General features: G+C 39.9%; 1 protein-coding gene across 3 annotated transcripts in view; it reads right to left on the bottom strand.

Annotated features, from left to right (window-relative positions):
• LOC147826196 (uncharacterized) overlaps window positions 1-24,804 on the bottom strand; it is a 94,755-nt gene that overhangs the window by 37,185 nt on the left and 32,766 nt on the right. The gene's annotated exons all lie outside the window — the stretch shown is intronic.

Here is a 24,804-nt window from a genome sequence, read left to right as displayed (position 1 = left end):
CCAAGCCAGTAACATCGCTGCAGACCTCTGCATCTGCATAGGTTGTTACTGGGCACACATACCAGTCTCATACCTTATGATGCTATAGAGAATCTCAGAGCAATTCTAAATAAGGCCACGAAAGGCAAGGCATTTAGCTTTGTCAAAGTTAAATGCACCATCTGCCAAAAGTGAAGTATCACTGAGATAGGATCCAGTCCCGTTTCCTCCGGCAGACTAACCTTCGACACAACATCCAAGGGAAGTCTCACATTTCCTAAGCATTTATAGAAATTTTCCATGTAGGACCTTGTTACTCCTTTCTAAGTTTTGGATTTTCTTTGTGATACTGAGTTCTCCAATTTTAGGTCCTTGTCTTGCTTTGTAAACCAGGGATTATGTGTGTTCAGCATCCCTAATTTGAAATCCAAAACTTGTTGGGTAACAACATAATACAAAAGAAGTTTTGGATTTTGGAATATTGCAGACTTTGGATTTTCAGAGGGCTACTCAGCTGGGATGCAGATATTCCAAAGTGCCCAAATCCCCGAAATCTGACAAATGCTTAGTTCCAAGTATTTGGGATAAGGGATGCTCAACCTGTACTGCTTCCTATTAAATCACAGAGTATGGGCAGCTGCTTTCACCTTCTCTACCCTTTGCCTGAAATAATCAGTTACATAGCGGGTCATTCAGGTTGTGCTTAGTGGCCAACTGTGAACCCTGTCTTGTCTACCTACCTATCTGTCTCCTCGACACACAACCATCTTCCGGCTTCCCTTCCTGCTACTTTTATCTATGCATTCTTAGCACCTGTTGTGACAAGTCTGAGCAATTCAATTTCTTTTTTTTTTTTGGTACGGGGGATGGAACTCAGGACCTTGTGCTTGCGAGGCAGATGCAGCGCCACTGAGCTAAATCCCTGGCCCGAGCAATTCAATTTTTCAAAGAAATTGATTTCTACAGTTGTTAGAGAGTGGATTACACATATATATTTAAAAATATGCAGAAACCTTATGGATTGGAAAACAAGAAGAAAGCCTTCATTTCACCTCACTCTAAGCAGTGGGCTGCTATTTATTGACCTACATTCGCCTTATTCTAACCCAGACAAGATCCCTTTGCCTGGATATTCAAGGCTTTGCCCCAAGCATGCTCGAAAGTTGTCCAAGAACTCCAGATGACAGAGAGGAGAAAGACACATCGCTCCATGGAGCTGGCACCAGGTCAGGGCCAGATGACAGCGCAGCAGCTTACTTCAGCCAAAACTGCTGAAAAGCTGATGCAAGTCGAAACCATTCAAAATTCTTAGCCTCGTTTGTTCAAGTTCAGGCTTCGTTTTGAATCTTATCTCTGACTCTACATCTGCGGGTAAATTCCTAAAGGTTGACTTGAGCTGTGACAGCTTTTGTGGTATTACTGTGGTCTAACCACAACTCGGAAAATAAACTCCATCATACCTAGCCTCATTGTTGTACTCCCTCTAAAAAGGCATGCGAATTACAGAAGTCTCCTAATGTTACACAGATTCGGATCAACTTGGATCCAACTGAACTTGTTCCCTTCAGCCATGTGTACAAATGAAAGACTAACTTTCAGGAATTTTTGTTGGGGAAACACAATCATCCCTTCATATCCAAAGGGGATTGATTCCAAGACCCCTGTGGATACCAAAATCCATGGATGCTCAATTTCCTTATATAAAGTGCCATAATATTTGCATATAACTCACATACTCCTGTATACTTAAAATCATCCCTAAATTGCTTATAATGCCCAAATGCAACACAACTGCTATGTAAATAGTTGCTCTTCTGTATTGTTTAGGGATGACAGGGAAGAATGTTTGCATATAGTACTACGCAATTCTTTGTATATATATTTTCAAGCTGTGCTTAGTTATATCTGTGGGTGTGAGACCCTCAGATGTGTAGCCTGCAGATATGGAGGATCAACTGTCCCCTCTCCTCTGCCTCTAATACTGGAGATCAGAGCCTCCTCTGAGCTACATCTCCATCCCTTTTTATTTTTTATCTTGAAACAGGGTCTCACTAAGTACCCCAGGTTGGGCTCACCTGACCACCTGACCACGTCAGCCTCCCAGAGTGTTGAGATTTACAAGCGGGTGCCACCATGGCTGGCTTAGGTTAATTCATTTCTTGGTCATTGATGGGCTCAATCCTAGAATCACCATCTGTATTATGACCCGTTCATCACTGGTTATCAGTGCCCTAGGGAGGAGGAGCCTTAATATGGCCTTAGGTGGCTACAGCTGATGTGGAGACCATGTGCACATAGCCCACTGGTTCAGGTTCAGTCTTCAACTCGCCCAAATCCCTCTTAGATACAACTGAAGGGTCTCAATCGGGTCTAAGTCAAGTGAAGGCTCTATGCGGTGACCTCGGGGATGGGTGAATCGCTCTAAACTCCCCATGCATAAAGATCAAGCAGGCATAGTAGCTAATGAAGTCCCAGGGAAGGGAGCAAGACCAGTGCCCCTCTGTTGTCTTAAGCCTTCAGACCTGCTAACATACAGCTCTTCAGGGTGCTGAGGAGTCTGGACCTGATGTTCAGATTTCTACCACGAAGAAAACAGTAGCAAAAGGAGTAGTTCATGCCACGGATAAGACAGAGGAGATAAAAACACAGATGAAAGGCCAGAGAGCTATGCATTTAAGATTTAGAAAGTTCTGAAAAGTGTCTCATGAGATATCTGAAATATGCATCTTCTGTAGCACATGTTCTTATAAGAACTATTAAAACATCTAGTGCTGTTGGCACTTACTGGAAATGTTTCAGTGTCAACCATGGTGTTAAATAAATAGCATTCCTAAGACCCAAGTGAACCTTCAGCCCTCTCCTCTTTTCCTACTGCTCTTCCTATTTGCAAATCTCTTAAAACCTAACATCTTCGTGAATTCCTCATCTGTCTTTTTACCCTGTTTGTTCACCCCCTCCTGGGTCCCTTGAAAATACCCTTCAGGAATCCAGCTTTTAGCCTTTTCTGCACCTACAAGGCCTTTCAGCTGGATCTTCTCCCTCACTGAGTTGCCTCTGACATCTGGGTTTTGCCATACTTGCTTACAACTACCTCTTGCTTTCCTTCATCCATTCATTCACACTAAAGCCATCCAATCAAAGACTTCCACCCTGTTTCCCAATCACCTATGTGCTGTGTCCACCCACTTCCTCATCCTTATATGGGGAAACCAAGCCAGAGGCATCCTTCCCTCCTAATGGTGGATTTCACTCCTTCCCAGCGTATTCTTCCCACCTTGACTTTTTCCCTGTCTCTTGCTCTTCCCTAATCCTTCAGTTAGGCCAGTGGTTTCTGACCTGGAAAATGAATTCGGCATCTCAACAGATGAAGGAAAAGGGCATCTTGGTTTTCACTAATGCATTGCCTTCAAGTGTGACACCAGATTACAACTGTGATGATCACCAATAGAACTCATATATATGTTTGGATCTTATTACTGGTTTTGCAAACACCTTGAAATAGCACCTACACTCAGCACTGCTCTGAAATTATGGAAATCACTGGGCCACAACCAGATCTTATTATTTAATACTTCTATAAAAAGCTCATACATTGCTCTATCAACACTTTTTTAAGATTTGAGTAACTCTATAGCAATATAATTTGTTCTGTTATGATCATACACATTATTTTATAAATTTTAAAACCTTTTTGAGGAGAGAAAGGAGCCATTATTCCTATAATGGATCATTAGCTTCACCAGATTGCTGAAGGGAAACGTGCCACCAAGAAACACTCAGAACCTCCAAAAATTGCAGAAGTAGCCTTTGCTTGATTCTTATTCTGGACCATAATTTCTTCCCATGTTTATTGAGTATGATTTGAATAATGACACAATAAGTTTAGTATATGTGCTGCCGAAGCGAGCACCATGACACAATAAGTTTAAGGGATGCACTAACATACAAGACCCTTCGGGGCACTTGAACATTTGTCTGTAAGAAGATCTTGCTCTAAAGTTGTGTTTCCCAGATTAGTCATACCTCAGCATCAAAAGGACCATCTCAATATAAGCATGTCTGTGCATCCCACCCCACCATCTGACTCACGTTTCATGGAGAAAGTGAATCCCAACATTAATCCCAACTCTAATTGTCATCACTCGGTGAGGAGAGCAAACAGAACGACTGAAGGTAGGCAAGTGGAGACTTTGAGAGTGCAAATGACACAGTTATCTAGTAAACGCAGACTATGCAAAAATTACCTCGTGAAAGTTAAAATCCCTTCTGTCCCACACTCTCATTTTCATTTTCTAATGTCATTTTGCTTTTTTTTTAATAAGAATTTTTAAAACATTTTCTCACAGTAGCCTATAAGACTGGACTTATTTTTAATGGCTTTATTGAAAAATCTGCATTAAAATTCTATTGAATTAAAAGAGAAAGAAGATAATTAAACTTTACAACATAGAAAACCACCAAACCATAACAAGAAAGAAAGGAACAAAGGATATATAAAACAACCAGAAAAAAAATTAAGTCTTTAACAGTAATTTTGAATGTAAATGAATTAGATTCCCCAATTAAAAATATAGACTTGCTGAATGGATTGAAAAAATACTCCAAGATCTAGTGCAGTGCTGCCTAAAAGGAACTTCCCCAGTAAAGACACAATAGCTGAAAGTAGGGCTAGGGATGTAGTTCAACGGCACAGCGCCTGCCTGGCAAGCGTGAGGCCCTGAGTTCAATTCCTGGCACCAAAAACACAAAAAACAAACAAATGAAACACTTCGATAGCCTGACAGTTTGGGGACGGTAAAGATGTACTTCACAAATAGAAACCAAAAGTGAGCAGGAATACAGTAGTTATACTTAAATAAAATAAATTTATGTCAAAACATAAAAATAGACAAAGGAGGTTATTATCTACTGATAAAGGGGCCAACTAAACAAGTGGAAATCACAATTATGAATATCTTTTCACCTAATAATGCAGCACCCCATTTTATAGAGCAAACATTATTAGATCTAAAGGGAGAGAGAGTCTCAAATATAAGAGCTGGGGACTCCAACTCTCCAATTTCATCAATGGCAGGTCATCCAGATCCCCAAAAGAAAAAATATCAACAAGGAAACATCAGAATTAAATGATACTGTAAACCAATTGCACTAAAAAGACATTTGCTGGGCATTTCATCCTACAATGGTGGGATACACATTCTCATCAGCACATGGAACATTCCCAAGGATTGACCATACCTTACTTAGGCCACAAAACAAGTCTCAACAAATTAAAAAGAAAATGAAATCCTAGTATATACCTTGTCTGATAACTATGGAATAAAATTAGAAAACAAGAAGAGCTTAAATTGTAAAAAATGCATCAATGAGGAAATAAGAAAAATTTAAAATTTTCTTGAAACAAATGAAAACGAAAATACAACATACAAAACCCGTGCCGTGTAGCAAAAACAGCACTAAGAAGAAAGTTTGTAACAAGAAGTGCCTACATTTAAAAATAAAAAAGATTTTGAATAACCTAATGATGCAACTCAATAACCCAGAAAAGTGAGAACCAAAATTAATAGAAGGAAAGAAAAATCAGAGCACAAAGAAACAAAGTAGAGACAAAATATAACAGATCAATGATGGGTTGTTTGTTTGAAAAGATAAACAAACCTGACAAAATTAGCTAGACTAAGGAAGAAAAAAATGGGATACCCAAATAAATAAAATCAGAGGTGAAAAGGAGACAGTACAATGGGTATTACAGAAAGACAAAGGATCACTAGGGATCTTTTGTAATGAGTAACTATACAACAACAAATTGGAAAACCTAGAAGAAATGAGTAAAATTCTGAACACATATAACCTACAAAAGTTGAATCATCATGACCTATAAAACCTGAAGAGACCAATAACAAGAGATTTAAACAGTAATAAAAAGTGCCCACAAAATTCCAAGGCTAGATGGCTTCACTGCCGAATTCTACCAAACCTATAAAGAACTAATAGCAATTTAAAGTCTTCCAAAAAATTTAAAGAGAACACTTTTGGGTGCATTGAGTCATTACCTTGATAAGGACATATACAGCACAAAAATTCTCAACAAAACTCAACTCAAATTTAGCAACACATCGAAGAATATTATACACCACGATCACATGGGATTTTCTTAGGGATGCAAGAATGGTTTAATCTATGCAAATTAATATGATATATCCGATCAACAGAGTGGGATATATCATATCATTAATGTGATATATCCCATTAAAATCCATACAATCATCTCAATAGATTGAGAAAGTACTCAAATTTCAAGAATGATAAAAACCCTTAAAATTAGAAAAAGAAGGTACATACTTCAACACAATAAGGACTATTATATGACATAACATGGCCAATACGACACTGAATGAGGAAAAGCTGAAATTATTTCCTTTAACAAGGACAAGATGAGTATGTCCACTTTCACCACTCTTTTCAACAGAGTATTGGAAATCTTAGCCAGAGCAATAAGAGAAAGAAATAAAAATGTGTAAATACAAAAGGAGGTCAAATTATTCCTGTTTGTTTGTAGATGACATGATCTTACATGTAGAAAAACCTAAAGATAACTCCTAAAACTGTTATTGCTGATAAATTCAGTAAAGTTGTTTGACACAAAAATCAGTAGGTTTTGTATATACCAATAATGAAATTGCTGACAAATCAAGAAAACAATTCATTCACAAAGATTCAAATAACCTAGAAATTTATGAAGGAAGTGAATGCTCTCTCAATGAAAATTACAAAACACTAATGAAACAAATTGAAGAAACAAAAAAATGAAAGATATCTCATATTTATAAATTGAGTAAGTCATTATTGTCAACATGTCCACACTACCAAAAGCAATCTATAGACTCAATGTAATTTCAATTAAAATACCAATGACATCTTTTACAAAAGTAGAAAAAATTCCTAGAATTTGTACAAATTGTACTAAAAACTACAGAGACTATAAGTAGCCAAATCAATCCTAAGCAAAAAATAATAACAACAGCAACAACAACTGAAGTGATTACAATGTCTGGCTTCAAAACATACTATAAAGTTATAATAATAAAAACAGCATGGTACTAACATAAAAACAGACATAGACCAAAGGAAGGGGAGAATCCAAAAGTATTTCCATATATTTATAGCCAATTAATTTTTTTTTTTTTGGTACTGGGGATTGAACTCAGGATCTTGCACTTGCAAGGCAGGTGCGATGCCACTGAGCTAAATCCCTGGCCATATAGCCAACTAATTTTTTTTTTTTGCCGACTAATTTTTTATAAAGGCAGCAAGCAGATTGGAGAAAAAAATCTTTTCAATATATAGTACTGGGAAAACTGGATGGACAGTCATATGCAGAAGAAACAAACCAAATTCATAGGCAGAAGAAGTATATCTCAGCACATACAAAAATCAAGTCAAAATGAATTGAAAATTTAAATGTAAGACCAAATAATTCTGAAACTACTAGAAAACATAAGGAAAATGCTTCAGAACATTAGTCTGGGCTATATTCTTTGAGGGCATGACTCTGAAAGGACAGGCAACAGAAGCAAAAACTGACAAATAAGATTTCATCAATCTAAAGCACTCTGCACAGGAAGAGAAACAGTCAACAGACTGAAGAGACAACCTTTAGAATGGCAGGAAATATTTGCAAACTATTCATCAAAAAAAGGACTAATATCCAGACTACATAGAGCACTCACACAGTTGCATAGCAAAAACCAAGTAATTCAATTTAAAATGGGCAATGACCTTAATAGACATTTCTCAAAGAAAGATATACAAAGCATCAATAAGTGTATGGAAAAAAATGCTGTACATCATTAATTATCAGGGAAATGCAAACAAAACACTCATCATTTCACTCTAGTTAGAATAGTTATCAAAAAGACAATAATAAAGCTGATGTAGACAGGATTAAGGGGAACCCTCAAACATTGTTGGAGGAAATGTAAACCAGTACAGACATTTTGAAATCAATGTGGCAGTTCCTCAAAAAACTAGAAGTAGGACCAGGGATTTAGCTCAGTGGTTTCGCCACCTGCTGTGCAAGTGCAAGGACCCGAGTTTGATCCCCGGTACCAAAAAACCTCCCAAAACTAGAAGTAGAACTACCATAGGATTCAGTATACCCACTACTGTGTATGTATCTAAAGTAAATTAAATCAGTGCATTAGTCAGCTTTCTGTCACTATAACACATACCTGAGTTAATCAACTTATAAAGAGAAAAGGCTTATTTTGGCTTGTGGTTTCAGAGGTTCCAGTTTATGATCAGCTGGCCCTGTTGCTTTCGGGCCTGTGGTGAGGCAGCACCTTATGACCGAAGTGCATGGACAGCACTGCTCACCTCATGGCTGTGAAAAGGAAGGGCCTGGAGTTTGGGGAGGCCCCGTAATCCCCTTAGAGAGCACCTCTTCAAGGGTTTAGAGACCTTTTATCAGGCCCCCTCAAAGGTTCCACCATCTCCCAACAGGGCACAGGCTGGGGACCAAGGCTTTAACACACATGGGCTTTGGGGGGGCATCTCACATCCAAATTGTAGCCATCAATATGTTGAAGAAATATCTGCACTTAACATTATTCATTGCAGTACTATTCACAATAGCCAAGATACAGAATCTACTTCGGTGTCCATCAGTGGATGAATGGGTGAAGAAAAGGTGCTATATGTAAAAAAATGAGTATTATTTGGCCATAGAAAGGAATGAAACTATCATTTGCAGCATTAATGGAACTCGAAGTCATTATGCTAAGTAAACCAAGTGCAGAAAGACAAATAGCACAAGTTCTCACTTATATTTGAAAGGTTAAAAACTGATTTCAAAGGAGAAAATAGCACAGTAATTACCAGTAGCTACTGCACCAGGGTGCAGTTGAATAAGAGGAATAACTTTTAATGTTGTATAGCACAGTGGGGTAGCTACAGTTGATAACAATTAACTGAATGTTTCAATAATAGAGAATTTCAGAGGTTCCCAACACAAGTGATAAATTTCTGAGGTGGTAGAATTGCCAGTTACCACAATCTCGTCATTGCTCATGGCATACACGCACTGAAATATCACACTGTGGCGCATAAACATACTGCTATGTATCAATTACAAATAAAAATACATTTAAAAATTAAAAGTTTAAAAGTTCTGGACAGTAATAGGGCAATTGTTTCAAGGCAATATTAATGTACTGACTACCACTAAACTTTACAGTTGAAGTTAAAATGGTAAATTTTACGTCTTTTACCACGCAAACATTTTTAAAAGCTCTTCAGGTAGTAATTGAACCACAGCGCCCCCTCCTGGCCCCGGTCAGGTCAGCCAGCCTGACGTTTTGGATATCTATTCTTTTGCCACCGTTCTGAGCCCTCTGATTCTGGAAAACCTAAAAGCAAGAGACGACTTGTATTTTTTTATGGCAACACATTCTCTCCTTTGCACGGAAGACTAATAGCACGGAGTGGTAGCGGCATGAAAGGGCTCCTTCCTAAGCCTGTTAGAGCGGCAGATAGCTGTTATTAGCGCTGACAACCCTAGTACCCCAGGAGAAGAGTCCCTTTCACTCTGGAATGCCTTTCATCTTCAGCACTCAAAGCCTTTCGGAATTAGGCCAGGGCTTGTGAAACCATTCAAGCCAGGTCACAAAGCCCACAGCCTGCGGTAGCAGAAGTCTGCATAGAAACGTAGCCTCCCGTACCGAAGACCTCCTTGTACTTTCTTTCATGCATCCCTGACCTAGATAAAGGGCTTAGAAGAAGCTCTTTCATAAGTGATGTGTTCAGATAAGTTAAATCCCCTGAGAGCCAGTGCCCTGGGGCGAATCCGAACCGTTTGGTGGCGTCCTCTTAACCCCCCAGACTCGGAAGCAGTTCAGGTCTCAGAGAACAGAGGCTGACTCAGCCCACTGCTGTGATCCAGTCCCGGCCAGCTCTGAGGCCTCCTGCAACCTGGGCAGACAGCGAAGCCCCGGAGGCATTGCCCCGGCTGCCTGCAGACCAGACACCGAGTCACACACTTGCCAACTGGGCTTTGGTGGCCTGTGCCTTTCAAGGGCCGGTGTTGCGCGTAGCAAAAATGAATTTTTATCAATAAACAAGGAATATAGAAAAGACAGCAGTTTAATTAGATCAGGTTACGCGGACAGCAAGTTTCCAAAGAGAGGAATTGTACAGTTAGGGTGAGAGACTGGGGATTTTCTGGGAGCACCTGTGTTGTGTTTCAAATGATATGTTTGCTGTTGTAATTTGGACAAGACATTTTCCTCTGGCTAACAGTGGGTTAGCTTTAGATGAGAAGGTGATAAGGAGGCCTACACGTATCACTTAAAGGAGGGTCAGGAACTCACTGCAAGGAAGGAATGGGTCTTCCATCAAAAGGTCTGTTGCTGTCTTACGACCACCACCACTGCCTATTGCGAGCAGGATGTCTTTAAGGAGTTCTTTTGTCGAAAAAGAGTTTGGCTGTTAAGGGTGTTGACACTGTTATTGCCAGTGCGCAGCCACTGCAACCTGGACCTGTTACTGTGGTACCCCAATTCTTGTCTCTGCCTGCCAAGGAATCACTTAAAATCTTCATCTGTCCAGTACTTCACTCATTCCAGTAGCTTGGCAGGGTCCACTGGTGAGGTTACTGAGAATTTTCCCAGTGTTTTGCCACCCCTCCAAGTGTTATGGGACGCCACTGCATACACCAAGATTTTAACACTTCCTGGAGTAGTCTCCAGCTCGGTGAGGTGTCCCTCTGAGCTTATCTCAACATCTTTTCAATTTTCTATTTCCTCCTCTTTCACAACAGCTTCTAATCCAGTGGCCACTTTTCTGGATGGTTTCATTGGGCAAGCAAACCTCCCTCATACCACCAGCACTGTCCTTCCACGTACTAGTGAACTCCACCTTGAGGTCTGCCTATTGGGTTTTCACCCACATATGACTCCTTTGAGCTCCGTGGTGGTGCCTGGCCTGGGCATGGTCCATCTCTAAGAAATGGGATCCAGAGAGTGCTGAGACCTGGCCGTCAGGTTCAGAGAGAGCTGCAGGGCTACCACCTCCCCCGTGTGATTTTACCCGGCCCCCCATCAGCCTGCTCTCAGATCTCCTCCTGCTTCCTAAGTCCTTGAAATTACCCTATAAGGAGAGGGAAAGGCGTTGGGGACAAGCCTATTGAGAGAGATCAGGCCCCAAGTCTCCTGGCTGGTTTTGTTGAGCTAAAGATCTTACGCAGGTGGCTGCCTTGCTATGGAGACTGATAATAGACCATTTAAATCTTTTTAAAGCTGTGCTCCAAAAATTAATTTTAGCAGGAGTTCCAAGAGTCTTCACAGTCAGCACAGGAAACAAATACAATCAATGTTCAGTTCTGCTTTTCTGTTCTGAGTCCCTGGCTGGCAACTCTTCCCTAGCCCGTGGACTCAGAGATAGCACACGTTTCCCCCTCTGACTTGTGGACATATAACCAAAACAATCCTCTTCCCCACCCATACACCCCACGGCAACTCTGGGGGTACAACAGACTTTAGCACTGGGGACTAGAGAAACAGTATGAAAAGTTACCTCTAGGTCCGCGAGCGAGCAGTTCTCAAAGCGTGGCTCCCGGCTCAGCCCCAGCAGCAGCATGTGCGGAGTTTGACAGGAACACAAATCCTCAGGCCCGAGCAGACCTACAGACTCAGCAAGCCGCCCCGGGTGAGTCTAACTCCTGCACGCAGGCCCGAGCTCCAGGTGATGCCCTCACCACCTTCCACCTGTCCCTTGTTAAGGCTGTTTGCCTTCTCCTCAACCCTCCCTAAGAATCACCATGCTAGAACAGTGGCTCTCAGCCTGACATCTCAGAATCACCTGACAAGTGTTCCCAAACTGCAGATACTCTGCTGCCACCTCCAGAGGTTGATTTAGTGCACCTGCCTGGGGCTCAATCAGCAGCCCAGTTGTTGTAATGCACAGACAGGGGTTTCCGGTCTATTCTCGAGCTCTTTCCAGAGTTGGGCAGCCTTGCTTAAGCACTTGTTTACTCTTCACCTTCCTCCTCCTCCCAGCACAGAGGTAGCTCATTCCCTACAATTCACTGGGCAACAAGAAAGACATAGGATGGCATTGCCAGAGTAGGGGACACTTGGCACTCTAACCTCCACCCCTCCGCTGGCTGCAGGACTTCGAGAAAATTAAATCATCTTCCTAGGCCTCAGTTGCTTCATCTGTAAAATAAGAATTATACTAATTATTCCTGTCTTTCCTCAAGTCAGAGAGCCAATGAATGGTCTCTTCAGGTCATCTTGGCAGAAAATAAATCTTTGATTCTAAGAGCTTTTAAAAGGTCTGAACTTATCTTCTGCATAGAATTGCCAATATTGATTTTTTCCCCTTTACTATGGGCAGAAAATGTGAGCTGGTCAATTTTGTGTTTTTCCAGTATTTACAGATATGAGTCAAGCCTGAAAGGAGTTGGCACACAGGCAAACAGATGCCAAAAAAAGAAGCCATTACAATGGTTTGTACTCTTTATTCCGTGCCCTAAACTGTCCCAAGGGGACCCAGTGGGAGACAGACTTCCATGTTCAACGTGATTCCTCCAAGCTCGTAGACATCTAATACTTTCCACTTTCATTCAGCCTTCTGCCCTTCCTCCTAGCTCTTTTCTTTCCAGCCCTGCGAACACTGTATGATAACCAGCCAGGCAGCATTGTCCACCCCACTCACAGAACCCAGAAGCCCATGAACCACAAGTCACGTGTTCCAGGAAGGAGAAAGTCAATAGGTCAAATGTTTCCTGGGTCAGTTGCTTAATTTTTATTTCGTTTTTGTGCATGAATTTTCTTCTTCCTTGAAAACAAAGTAGTTTTGGGTTCCTCTCTCTCCTGTATCCTCCCAGTAGGAATGGGATGAGAAGGCTGAGAGAAGATGGTAAATTGTTTCAAGCTGATATTGTATCCACAATACAATGCAAATAGCCTAGTGAACCTGAAAAGCCTAGGAATCCTGTCTGAAAGAAAAAGTAGGAAAGAAATACTTGGTCGAAGAAATCCGCCAAGCCTTCTAGCTGTGGTCCAGGTCACCAGAGAGATACCCAAGTAACCAGGCGTGCTTCTGTGTTTCTTTTAATCCTCACGTTCCCTGATAGGGTAAATAGTGCACTCACCCCAATGAGACATTGGGGAGTCAAGTCCTTTGCCTAACTAGTAACTTGAACCAAATATGTCTGTGCCCTATTACCAGGAACTGGTAATATGTCATGAAAATGTCATGAAAATGACAACAAATAGTTCGGGGAAAGCTAGACCTTACTGATTATTATCTGACAAGAATTTGGAGAGAGCCGAAATGAGAAATTGAGTTTGAGCAGAATTATAGGGGAGTGAAAGTCAAAATGTGATCTATGAAGTAAATCATCCTTAATTGGTCTTAATAGGCTCACAGGGGAACCAAAGTAGAATGGATGACATCATCCCCAGCTGCATATGTACAACCCCGAGGCTGATGTGCAGCCCCCCTGGTCCCCATCTCTGCACCTCTGGTGTCACCTCCTTGGTGGCTCTTGGAACAATTTTCCCATGCGCACCCCAGCACACGAACCCTCCCTTATACTCTATGATCCCTCTCCATCGGAAGGAATTCTTCTCTGACCCCTGGATAACCATCCATCATACACATGAGAGCACCAGACAGCTGAGTGCTTTTCTGAATTCCCCTTTCTCAGCCCATTTTCTGTTGCTGTAACTGAATTCCAAAGACTGCATAATCTATAAGGAGAAGCTTTATTCAGCTCTGGTCCTGAAGGCAGGGAGGAAAGTTCAAGATTGTGTGGCCACATGTGGTGAGGTCCTGCTAGCTGGCAGGGACTCTGCAGCGTCCTGAGGCACCACAGGGCAAGAGAGACCAAGCGTCCTAGTTCAGGTCTCTTCCTCCTCCTCTCCTCGTAAAGCCACAGACCCATTGGAAGGAATGAAAGCTTTCAGCCCCCTCCAGCCCCAGCTGTCCTTCCTATCAGAGCACACTCTTTGCAGGGCGCCTACTAAACTCATACACAAAGGATCGATGCGGTTGAATGTAGTGACCGTTCTAGAGTCCTTGCTTTTTAACATGGCAGAGTCTTAAGACAAAAGAAATAGAATTAACTACAGAGGGGGAGGAAAAGCAAAAAGAGTTGAGGAAAGACAGGGAATGCTCCTGGCAAATCATGGGTGGACATTTACTTTGTCCTTCTGCAAGGCTCCAGCAGGCCTAACCCAAAACCCAGCTGACCATTTTTCAGTCAGTTTCCTCAGGGATGGGGAGGGGATCCCTGTAAATGAACAAAGAATATTGCATTTTTCCTCTTCTCTAACAAAAAACAAATTCTCCTTCACTTTTTAATTTTTTGCTTATGCCTTGATGATTCCCTTTATCATTTTGGTATCTAGTTTTCCCTGGGAAATGCTACTGCTTCTAGAACTCCTCTCATATTCCTAAATAGCAACTTTTGACCCCAAAGCTGCAGCAAGGCCAAAAAAGGCTCATGTTTCAGGTGAAAATCAGGTAGTGATATTTGTGATAAGTGAATAGGAATAAATGGGTGTGAGAGCCTGGTTTATTCCAGGACTTCAGGGTCCATTGATGTCTCAAATATTCATGCTGAAGGTGTACCAGCAATATATAAGACCAGTGTTGTTTTTGAAACCATACTCTTCATTCTGTTTCTTCTTAATTTTGTCCCTTTCTTGTGCTTATTGGGGTATTTGGCCTACAGCTAAGAGGTGAAGTGGAGAGTTGTCAAGATAGTCCTTCATCTTTATTTTCCTCCTCTTTTCCCACCCTCCTCTCTCCTTCTTATTTATTTATTTATTTAGTTAGTTAGTTAGTTGGTTCAAGCTGGCTTTGAACTCACTTTGTAGCCCAGGCTGACCTCAAACTCATGGCAATTCTCCTGCCTCAGCCTCATGAGTGCTGGGATTACACTACCATGACTTGGTGTGTACACTATCACACCTGGCTCTTCTTCACTGTATTTTCATCTTGATCAGTGGAGTTTCTGGAACATTCAAGAAGCAGCTCCTCCATGTCTGAACAATGGTTCTGGCTGTGACTCAGTGGCAGCGTGTGTGCCTAGCATGTGCCATGTCCTGGGTTTGATCCCCAGCACTACAAAATAATAAATATAGTGCTGAGTTTCATTTTCCATCAGCCATGAATTACTAGAGAAATAAAATTAAAAAGATATTCAAATTACAAGCCCTTAATATTTATTAGATGCAATAGAAAGAAAATTACTCGGTCAAATTGCTATAAAAGTGTCTAAACACTTACTGTCGGTTTCCATACTCACCTCACAAACCAGCCAGTAACCAATGGTCCATGGACCAGACTTCAAATCCTACTGTCTTTGTTACTCAGCAAGAAGAACAGTCATGTGCTACATCACAACATTCAGGACAATGATGGACAGCACCTATGAAATTGTCCCATAAATCACGTGGCAGCTGGGCACAGTGGCACATCCTTGTAATCCCAGCATTCCAGGAGTCTGAGGTAGGAGGGGTTCCAAGCTCAAGTCCAGCCTGGGAACCTCAGTGACCTGGCAAGACTTTGTCTCAAAGTTAAAAAAAATTTACAAAACAAACTGAGTATGTAGCTCAGTGCAAAGGCCCTGGGTGCAATCCCCAACACCACACACACACACACACATCACATGGCCTTATGACACCATAATTGTCTTAGTTGTGTGTATACTCTATGATGCTATGATAACTTCAAAGTCACCTAATGATCCATTCCTCAACATATATCTTTATTGTTGAGCAATGCATTAGTGTATCTTGTTTCTGCCTTATAGTGTTTGTTTTAAAAGAAAAGCTCAAAATGCACATTCTCTTACCTCAAATCTTAACAAATTAACCAAAACACTCCATACACTAAAGGGCATGTGCATACACACGTGTACGCACACACACTCAATGTAGAATCATGGTTAAGTATATAGACATATAGACTCTGGAACCAGATATGAACATTTAAGTTGTGTCCACTTGAACTCATTTACTATAAAATACACATCATGATTATAATAGCACTGCCTTAAGGTTAAGACAACTCATGGCAATATACATACAGGTCTTAGAAGAGTAGGCACTGAATACACAGATGGAACTATTATTCTTTTTGCCTGGCAGAATGAAGAGGTCTCTATTGTCTTGCTCAGCATTTCCATCTGCAAGATGAAGAAGGATCTTCAGGTTACTTGGCAAACCAAAGCCAGCCCCCTTTCCTCAGCACCTGGAAACATCCACTGTTGGTTGGGGGACTTCTTTCAAAAGGGGGACTTGCCTCACTGATGTGAGTAGTATCCCAGCCTCTACTGTTGCTGCCCTCCACTGCTGCCATTGAGAATTACATTGCTGAAGCAAGGCTGGTGAACTCTAACCCAGTGGAGGAATGGCTAACATATACTGTGTTCAGGATTTGGTTGACCATACTAGAATTCACTTTTTAAAGTACATCTAACATCATAGCTCTGCATTTTGATGTGAGCATACAGTCTACAGCTGCTTCTGGACACTGCCATTGAATGCTGTCCCTTGGTACCTCAAAGTCAGCTGTAGGCAAATGGACATGGCCAGTTCTCCTACCTGATCCTTGCTGACTTTCTCATTTTTTTCTACGCCCTTATAAAATGTCCAGACTTGAGTCCCAAGTAGCCTGTGACTTTTCCTCTTTCATATCTTTTTAATTGCCCAAACTAATCCCTTCCTCCTTTACAATGGTATTTAGCACCTCCAGAGACCCCCCTCTTGTCTCCCAGTTGTTCCCCTCGGCACATCTTTGAGACCTATCATTTAAAAGGCTCTCTGATCTGAACCGCTTCTCCACTCTCCTTGCTCATCCAGGTCCCTTCCTCCTTCTCCATCAGATCCTTCCTGCTTTTGAGACTCACCTCTTATGACAACTTAGTGCTTTTTTTTAAAAAAAAGAATCCTGTATTTCTGTAAAATTCTTTTGTGTGCTGGGGATGTAAGACAGGACCTCATGCATGCTAAGCACATGAGCTACAACAAGCCCTAAAAATTCTTTACTAGTCCATTGTGATGCTGTGTCCTCCATGGTGTCTTCTTGCATCAATCATTGCAGAAGACAATGCCTCATTTTCTGCACTATTTCTTGTGTCTTCCTCAGGTTGCTCTCAGGCTGTTACTTAGTGTTATGCTTTATATCTAGATGTCCTCCAAAGCCTCAAGTGGTCATAGGTGGGACCTTTGGGAAGTGATTGGATAAGAGTTTATAGCTAAAAGTGCTGTTAAGAGGGAGGGCTGCTGGGAACATGACTTGGAATGATACATCTCCTTCCCTGGCTTCCTCTTTCACATGGTGCTTCCTAGATGCCCTGATGTGAGCAGCTTTCCTCCACCCAGGCCCTTTCACCATGCCTTCCTGCCTTGGAGCCTGCCAACTATGGACTAAAAACCTGAGCCAAATTAAACCTCTCTTCCTTTAAGTTGTGGATGTTGAGTATTATGTCCCAGCAATGAGAGAGTGGCTAAGACACTTGGGTAACATTCTTTTTAAAAGATTTTCTGATTAAAAAATGTTTTGTCAAAACATGGGAAATTAATGAACAAAATGATAGTACTAAAAATAATTTTTGGACTTTTGCTTCTAGCCAAGATTCAGAATAATATGGATGGATTTATCTCCTGCCAGAAACAAGAAAAAAAAAAAGACTTACATAAAAACAATGGTTTTCAAAACAATAGGCCTGAGAAACAAAGGACAGCAATGCCATGTGATTAGTTCAGCTTACTGCCTTGGGAGAGTTCCATGTTGCAGAGAGGGGGCCCAGATGGACACTTTGAGATGAGGAGAAAGAGCTGAGAGGCCAGGGAAACCTCAGTGGCTAACGTTCATAGGTCAGAGTGTTATAGAAAAGAGAACTGCATGGAAAGTGAACTCCGAACACTCACATAGGATCAACAGAGCACTAATCAGTGCATGTGCACAAGGAAAAGACCTGAGGCTAAAGAAAGAATTTTCCTAGATGATTAGAGATTACTGAATCCATGGGGCCAGGGAGAACCAGTGGCCTTTCCCACAGCCAGACTGGAAAACTTCACAATTCACGGAGCATCAGGTAGAGAACTCAGAGGGCTCTTACCTCATAGTGGACAATAATTGGCCCTAGAATAAACTTGGTTCTGATCCAACATAACTATACTAAATACTAAAAGGAAAACCCAATAGACTCCAACTGTTCCCAAGTCACTGAAATGCCCCAGAACAAAGCTTCAGAATATTTATAAGAAGACAATTATAGGCAGAACTAGACAAGGTTAAATTCATAATCTATGCCATTTAATAAAAATTTATCAGACATGTATGAGCAGGAAAATACAACACAAAGTAAGGAGAAAAATCAGCCAACTGAAACTGAGTAAAAAATGACACAGATGTTAGAATGGATGAGAAGGATATTAAAACAGTAATAACCTTATTCAAATGGTTAATATTTTTATTTAAAAAGACCCACAATTAGCTTCTAGATAAAAAATACATTTGAGATTAAAACATATTCAATAAGATAAAGGGAACGTTATACATACTAGCAGAAAAAAAGATTAATGATCTTGAAGAGAGCAATGGAATCTGTTCAAAATGAACCAGTCTAAGAAAAAAAGAATTTTCAAAAATGAACAAAGCATCAATGAGCTGTGGAACACAAACAGCCTAATATATGTGTAATTTGAATCCTCAAAGGAGTGAGAACAAAAAATATTTGAAGAAATTATGGCTACTTTTTTTACACATTTAATGATAACCATGTACTGTATTTACAGAGCTAAGAAGCTCACTGAATTGCAAGTGCCAGAAGGAGGAAGAGAAGACAACCACGACTCTAAAGCTCACCATAGTCAAATTCTCAAAATCAATGGTAAAATCTTTAGACATATACAAGGAAAACAAACACAATATACAAGAGGAAAATGATATGCGTGATTAATGACCTTTCATTAGGAATAATGAAAGCCAGAAGACAATGGAACAATGTCTGTAAAGTACTAAAAGAAGAAAAAACTACAGCCCCGTCAACCTGGAATTCTATACTTAGAAAAAATATCTTTCAAAAATTAAGGCAAAATAATGATTTATTTTAGACACACAGAAGATGACAAAGTCATCACCAGTAGCCCAAACTATAAGGAAATTCTTCAGGAGGAAGCAGAAAAATAAAGGTAAACCACTAGAAATGATAATGACATGAGTAAAATGGAAGTATAAAATTGTGGAGGTCTCATATCATATGTAAACTCATATAATATTAGTTGAAAGAGAATATAATAAATTTAAAATGTATACTATAAACCCTAAGGTAAGAAATAAAATGGGAAAGAAAGAAGGTTAGCTACTAAGTTAACAAAGAAAATAAAATGGAATCATGAAAAGCATTCAATTCAAAAGAAGGGAGAAAAAGGGAGAAAAAAATAACAAAGAATAGAAAGGACAAACAGAAAACAAACGTATATATGTTAAATTTAAGCTAATTTATATTAATTCAATCTATATGAAATATAATAATCTAAAAAGCCCCAAATAAAAAGGCAGAGATTGTCAGATTGGATTTATAAAAGTCCCAGATAAATCCTGCATACAAGAAAGACACAAATAGGGTAAAAGTAAAAGGATAGAAAATATATCATGCTAACACTAGTCAAAATAAAGCTGGATTGAAATTAGAGAATTACATTTTTAGAACAAAAAAGATAATTTCATAATGAAAAAAGGCTCAATTCATCAAGAAATAATAACTGTCATAACCATTTATGTGCCTAATAACAGAGCTCTCAAATACATGAAGCAAAAATCTAATAGAACTGCAAAGAAAAAAATAAAAATTCATAGTAATAGTTGGAGATTTTTATACCTTCACAATAATTGATATGACAAATAGAAAATTAATTACAGAAATTGAACAGAATTAATTTGAAAAATATGACATGTATAAAATATCAGTGTACACATCAAGTGGAAGTGGAATATTAACAATGATAGGCCATAGTTTTGCCTATAAACAATAATTTTCAAACCGTTCAAAATATAAAAAGTATGTTCTCTGACCATGATGGAATTGAATTAGAAATAAAAACCAGAAAGGTTTGTGGAAAATCCTCAAATATTTGAAAATTAAATAACTCACCTGCAAATAACCAAAAAGGAAATTTTATTTTATTTAATTAATTTATTTTTTTGGCACCAGGGATCGAACTCAGTCCTTGTGCTTGCGAGGCAGGCAGCGGAACCACTGAGCTAAATCCCTGGCCCCAAAAAGGAAACTTTAGAGTATTTTTGAACATAATGAAAATTTAAAAACAATATATCAAAATTTTCACGATGCTGCTAAAGTAAAACTTAGGGGGAAATTTATAGCACTAAATGCATATATTAGAAAGGAAGAAAAGTTTCAAATGAGTGGCCTCAGTTTCTACAGCAAGAAGCAGAGGAGAGGAGCAAATTAACTTACAGCAGAAGAAATCCAGGTGTGGTGGTGCACACCTGTAATCCTAGCACTTGGGAGGCTGAAGCAAGAGGGTCATGAGTTCGAGCCCAGCCTTGGCAACTTAGTGACTTAGTGAAAACTTGACTCAAGAAACAAAAAAAATGAGAAAAAGGGCTAGGATTGCAGTTCAGTACAAAGGCCCTGGGTTTCACCCCAGTACCACATAGACACATACATACACGGAAAGGAAATAACAAAAGTGAAAAATCAGTGGTGGAAAGAAATATAGAAAATTGGTGAACCCCAAAGCCAGGAAGATCTATAAAATTGATAAATTTTCTGTCAGACTATCAAGAAAAAAAGAGAAAAGATACAGATTGCTAGGGTCGTGAATGTGGGAGGTGACATTTCTATAGGGCATGTGACTACAAATCCCACAGCCATTAAAGAGATAAGGAGGGTTATGAAAATCTTATGTCAATGTATTCAACAGTTTAGGTGAAATGGAAAAATTCCTTGGAAAACCTAAAAATACCAAAGCTTACTCAAGAAGAAAAATATCCAGAATAGCCCTTTATTTATTAAAAATATGATTTATAGTTCAAAACTTTCCACAGAGAACTCCTGACCTGGATGGTTTCAATGGTGAAGGCTACCAAACACTCAAGAAAAAAACACTACTGATTCTACAAGAACTTTTCCATAAAATGCTAGAGCAGGGACACTTTTCTTCCTTCCACAAGATCAGCATTAACCTGATATTAAAATCAAATAAAAACGACACAAAAAACCCTACAAAACAATCCTTCATGGATATAGATGCAAAAATTCTAAACAAAATTTTAGTAAATCAAATGATCTATAAATGCAACAACACATGATGGCCAAATAAAATTTATCCCAGAAATACACTTTGCCATTTGAAAATAAGTGTAACTGAGTACATTTACAAAGCACAAATAAAAATTATATAACTGTCACTGCATTTTCAGAAAAAGCATTTGACAAAATCAGCATCTGTTCCTGATAAAAACTCTTAGCAGACTAGAAATAGAAGGGAACTCCTTCAGCCTGATAAAGGACATCTACAAGAAATGTATATTTTCTACTCTGAAACCAGTTTTACACACACACACACGCATATATGTGAAATCTCGTCAAAATGTATACTTTAAATATGTGGAAATCCATGTATGTTGATCACAATTACAAGAAGACTAATTTTAAAAATCATGTTAACCTTTTTGACTCCAAAGATAACCTTTTCAAGGAGATAACATCTTGGTGTATAGTTTTCCCAGACTTTTTGTCCCCCACACGTTAAAATATTTATATATATTTTCATTTACTTAATTTGACTATAAGATCTCGATAAACATACAAACTGTCAAACTATTCACTTAAACATACCTTATCACGGGAGAATTATTATGGATAATTATGTCTGTACGAGCTTCTTGCAGCACCCAGTAGGTTAAAGGAAAAGGGGGGATGGGACCAAGTCGAGAATAATTCATATGCAGAGTTTCCAGAGGAGCTGGAATTTTATCCAAGCCTCGAAATTGGGTAAGATTGGGATGTTCAGAAATGGTAGCAAAGCATTTTCAGGTGGAAGTAGAAGTGTGAACAAGTCTGCAGCACAGTGTCAAGGGCAGGAGATTTATTGGCAGTGTTCAAGTCACTTGCCTGTCACAGCACCGGGCCACAGGGACCACTCACACTTAAAGTGGCTCTATTTCCTTGGCCTCTGTGATGTCCCCTTTCCTGGTTGGTCTTTACCTCCTCACATCTCCACCCCAGCTGCACCCTTCTGTTCTAGTCTATCCTTTCTTCTATCTCATTCTTCTACTGCTGTTTTTTCCATCTCCTTCTCATCCAAACTCACGAAGCGCTCTCCAAAGAGCACACTCCAGTGCCTTCAAGGGTTGTTATTTTTTCTTCTTTGTTTTGGTCCAGATCTTGTAATTGCTCCTGCAGGAGGGTTGCTCTTCCATTGTATCGCAGACTCAAACTGAGTTGAGAGATGGTCTTGTCACCACTCTTTGTTCCCTAGACCTCTGTTTTCTCTCCTTACATATGTCCTCCTTGATCTCCCTTGCTTTTGCAAGCTTTATCTTATAAATTTTTTTTGAGTTTCATTGAAATGAAGTTTATGTTTCTACACTGCTGGCTTTAACTGCCATCTTGACACTAAAATTGTCAAAGACTCATGCAAAATATAAGGTGGGACCACAGCCGAGCAACTATCAGTAGTTAATGGAACCATTATTTGTTAAATGGCCCGTACACACTAGGCAGCCTACAGCTATAATCAGAGGTCACATACCCCAGGGCAGCATGGGATATCTATATAATCAAACCTACATGATACCTCTGCCACCAGTTTTGACAAATTGACACCTCTTTTCTCTAGCAGGACATTTCTGCGTCCTAAAAGTTATGTAAACACATACCAGGACCAAATGATATAGGTAAAAATTAGTATTTCCCAGAGAAAAGAATTTACAACAGAAAGTAGATACCCGTGGTGACTTTTCAGATCCCTGTAAATTCTCGTTATTTAATTCTGTCTCTTCAAATCCTGAAACCATTGTTAATCCGTTTTTCTATGTTCTGATAAATCATATGTGAATTTAGTGTTCAAATATTAGTAATTAAGATTGAAATAAAAGGCCCTGATTTCCCAGCTATTAGCTACAAAGTGAACCTTGAGTACTTGGTCAGATAAGGCTGATGAAATTGATGTAGCTTGTCAATTTATTGTTATTCAATAAACTCCCACACCGTGGAAAGATGCAAATATGTCTATGTTACTGGCAACAACTGAGTCAAACCAGTTCAGGATTTTTTAGCCAAGTCGCCAAAATGAAGGAAATGAGCCTCCCTCACATTTGTCTCTCTTTAGATGTTGTGAAGATGTGGCTTGACCCATGAATTATCTGAATTTATACATTCACCAATTGTGTTAGGAGGCTTTCTGTTAATGTAACAAATGCATGACATAAACCAACTTAAAAGAGAAAAGGTTGAGCTGGGCATAGTGGCGCACACTTGTAATCTCAGCTATTCAGGAGAGTGAGGCAGAAGGTTCACAAGTTTGAGGCTAGCTTGGACAACTTAGTGAGATCCTGTCTCAAAATATTAAAAAGTGCTAGTGATGTAGCTCAATAGGAGAATACTTGTCTAGCACGCAGGAGGCCCTGGATTCGATTCCCAGTACAATAATAAGCAAACAAATAAAGAACAAAGGTTTATTTTGGCTCATTCAGGTGGCCCCATTGCTTTTGAGCCTGTGGCAAGGCAGCACATTCTGGTGGGGAGTGTGTGGTACAGCAAAGCTTTGTACCTCGTGGTGGCTGAGAACCAGGAAAGGAGAGACTGGCATTTCACGAGGCCTTTTGAGGACACCCTGTATGACCTAACTCCTCCCTCTAGGCCCCACCTCTTACCAGTCACACCACCTTCCAAACTGAGAACCAAGCCTTCAACACAGAAGCCATTGGGGTATATTAGATCCAAACCATAGCACCAATCAGACTCTGATGAGATTCTTACTATAGAATTTTAGTTGCTATTCAACATGAAAACAGTTGCCTTGTAACCTCACTGGGCGTCTATTTCCTTCTCTCTAAACAAAGAAGAGGAATTGTTTGGGGGCTGATAGTGTCTGACAATTAGTATTCTACCAAAGTGAATCTAAAAGTTGAAAGATATGACGGCACTTCTGAATATGTTCTCCCCTCATTATGTGCTGAAGTTTAGCTCTCGGCACCACAGTTAATAGGACTAGCTGACCTGTAAGAGCCTCTTAAATTTAGGGTGTGATTCTACGACTAGCGCTACAATGACTTCCATAATTTAGTAAAAACAATTAACCACCAGAGGGCAGTAAGTTACAAGGCAGTGAGAAGTGAGGCGGCCACACAGGAACAGTTAAATTATATATTTAAATAAAATGCAGCTGTGCCTCTTAAACTTATTTCAATTAAACTCCTCAAGGTGCTTTACCTGTATGCCTTATTGTAGAATCTGTGTTGCGTTAGGAGTCCAAGGACTAACCATTTGACCTCTAACAGCTCAAAAACATGATTTTAAGAAAGGATGGCCGCCCATTCTCACGTGTGGGACCCCTTTTCATTCACTGAGTCTGCGTTAAGCACTAGGTGCCAGGCACTGTTCTATGAACTCAGGATGGATCCATTAACAAAGCTGAGACTCCTGACCTCGTGGAGCCGACATTCTGGGAGGACAAAGCCTAAATAAATAAATAAGTAATTTATATAGAAGGTGATGAGGAGTGAGAGGAAGATCTGGGTACAAGGGCTTCAGAGGCAGGGAAGGACTGCAATTTT

This window comes from Heterocephalus glaber, unplaced genomic scaffold (genome assembly GCF_053883595.1).
Source record: "Heterocephalus glaber isolate CG9 unplaced genomic scaffold, H.glaber_assembly_v1.0 deba00001472, whole genome shotgun sequence".
In the NCBI taxonomy this organism is placed as follows: domain Eukaryota; kingdom Metazoa; phylum Chordata; class Mammalia; order Rodentia; family Bathyergidae; genus Heterocephalus; species Heterocephalus glaber.
This window is presented reverse-complemented; position numbering and strand designations above follow the sequence as displayed.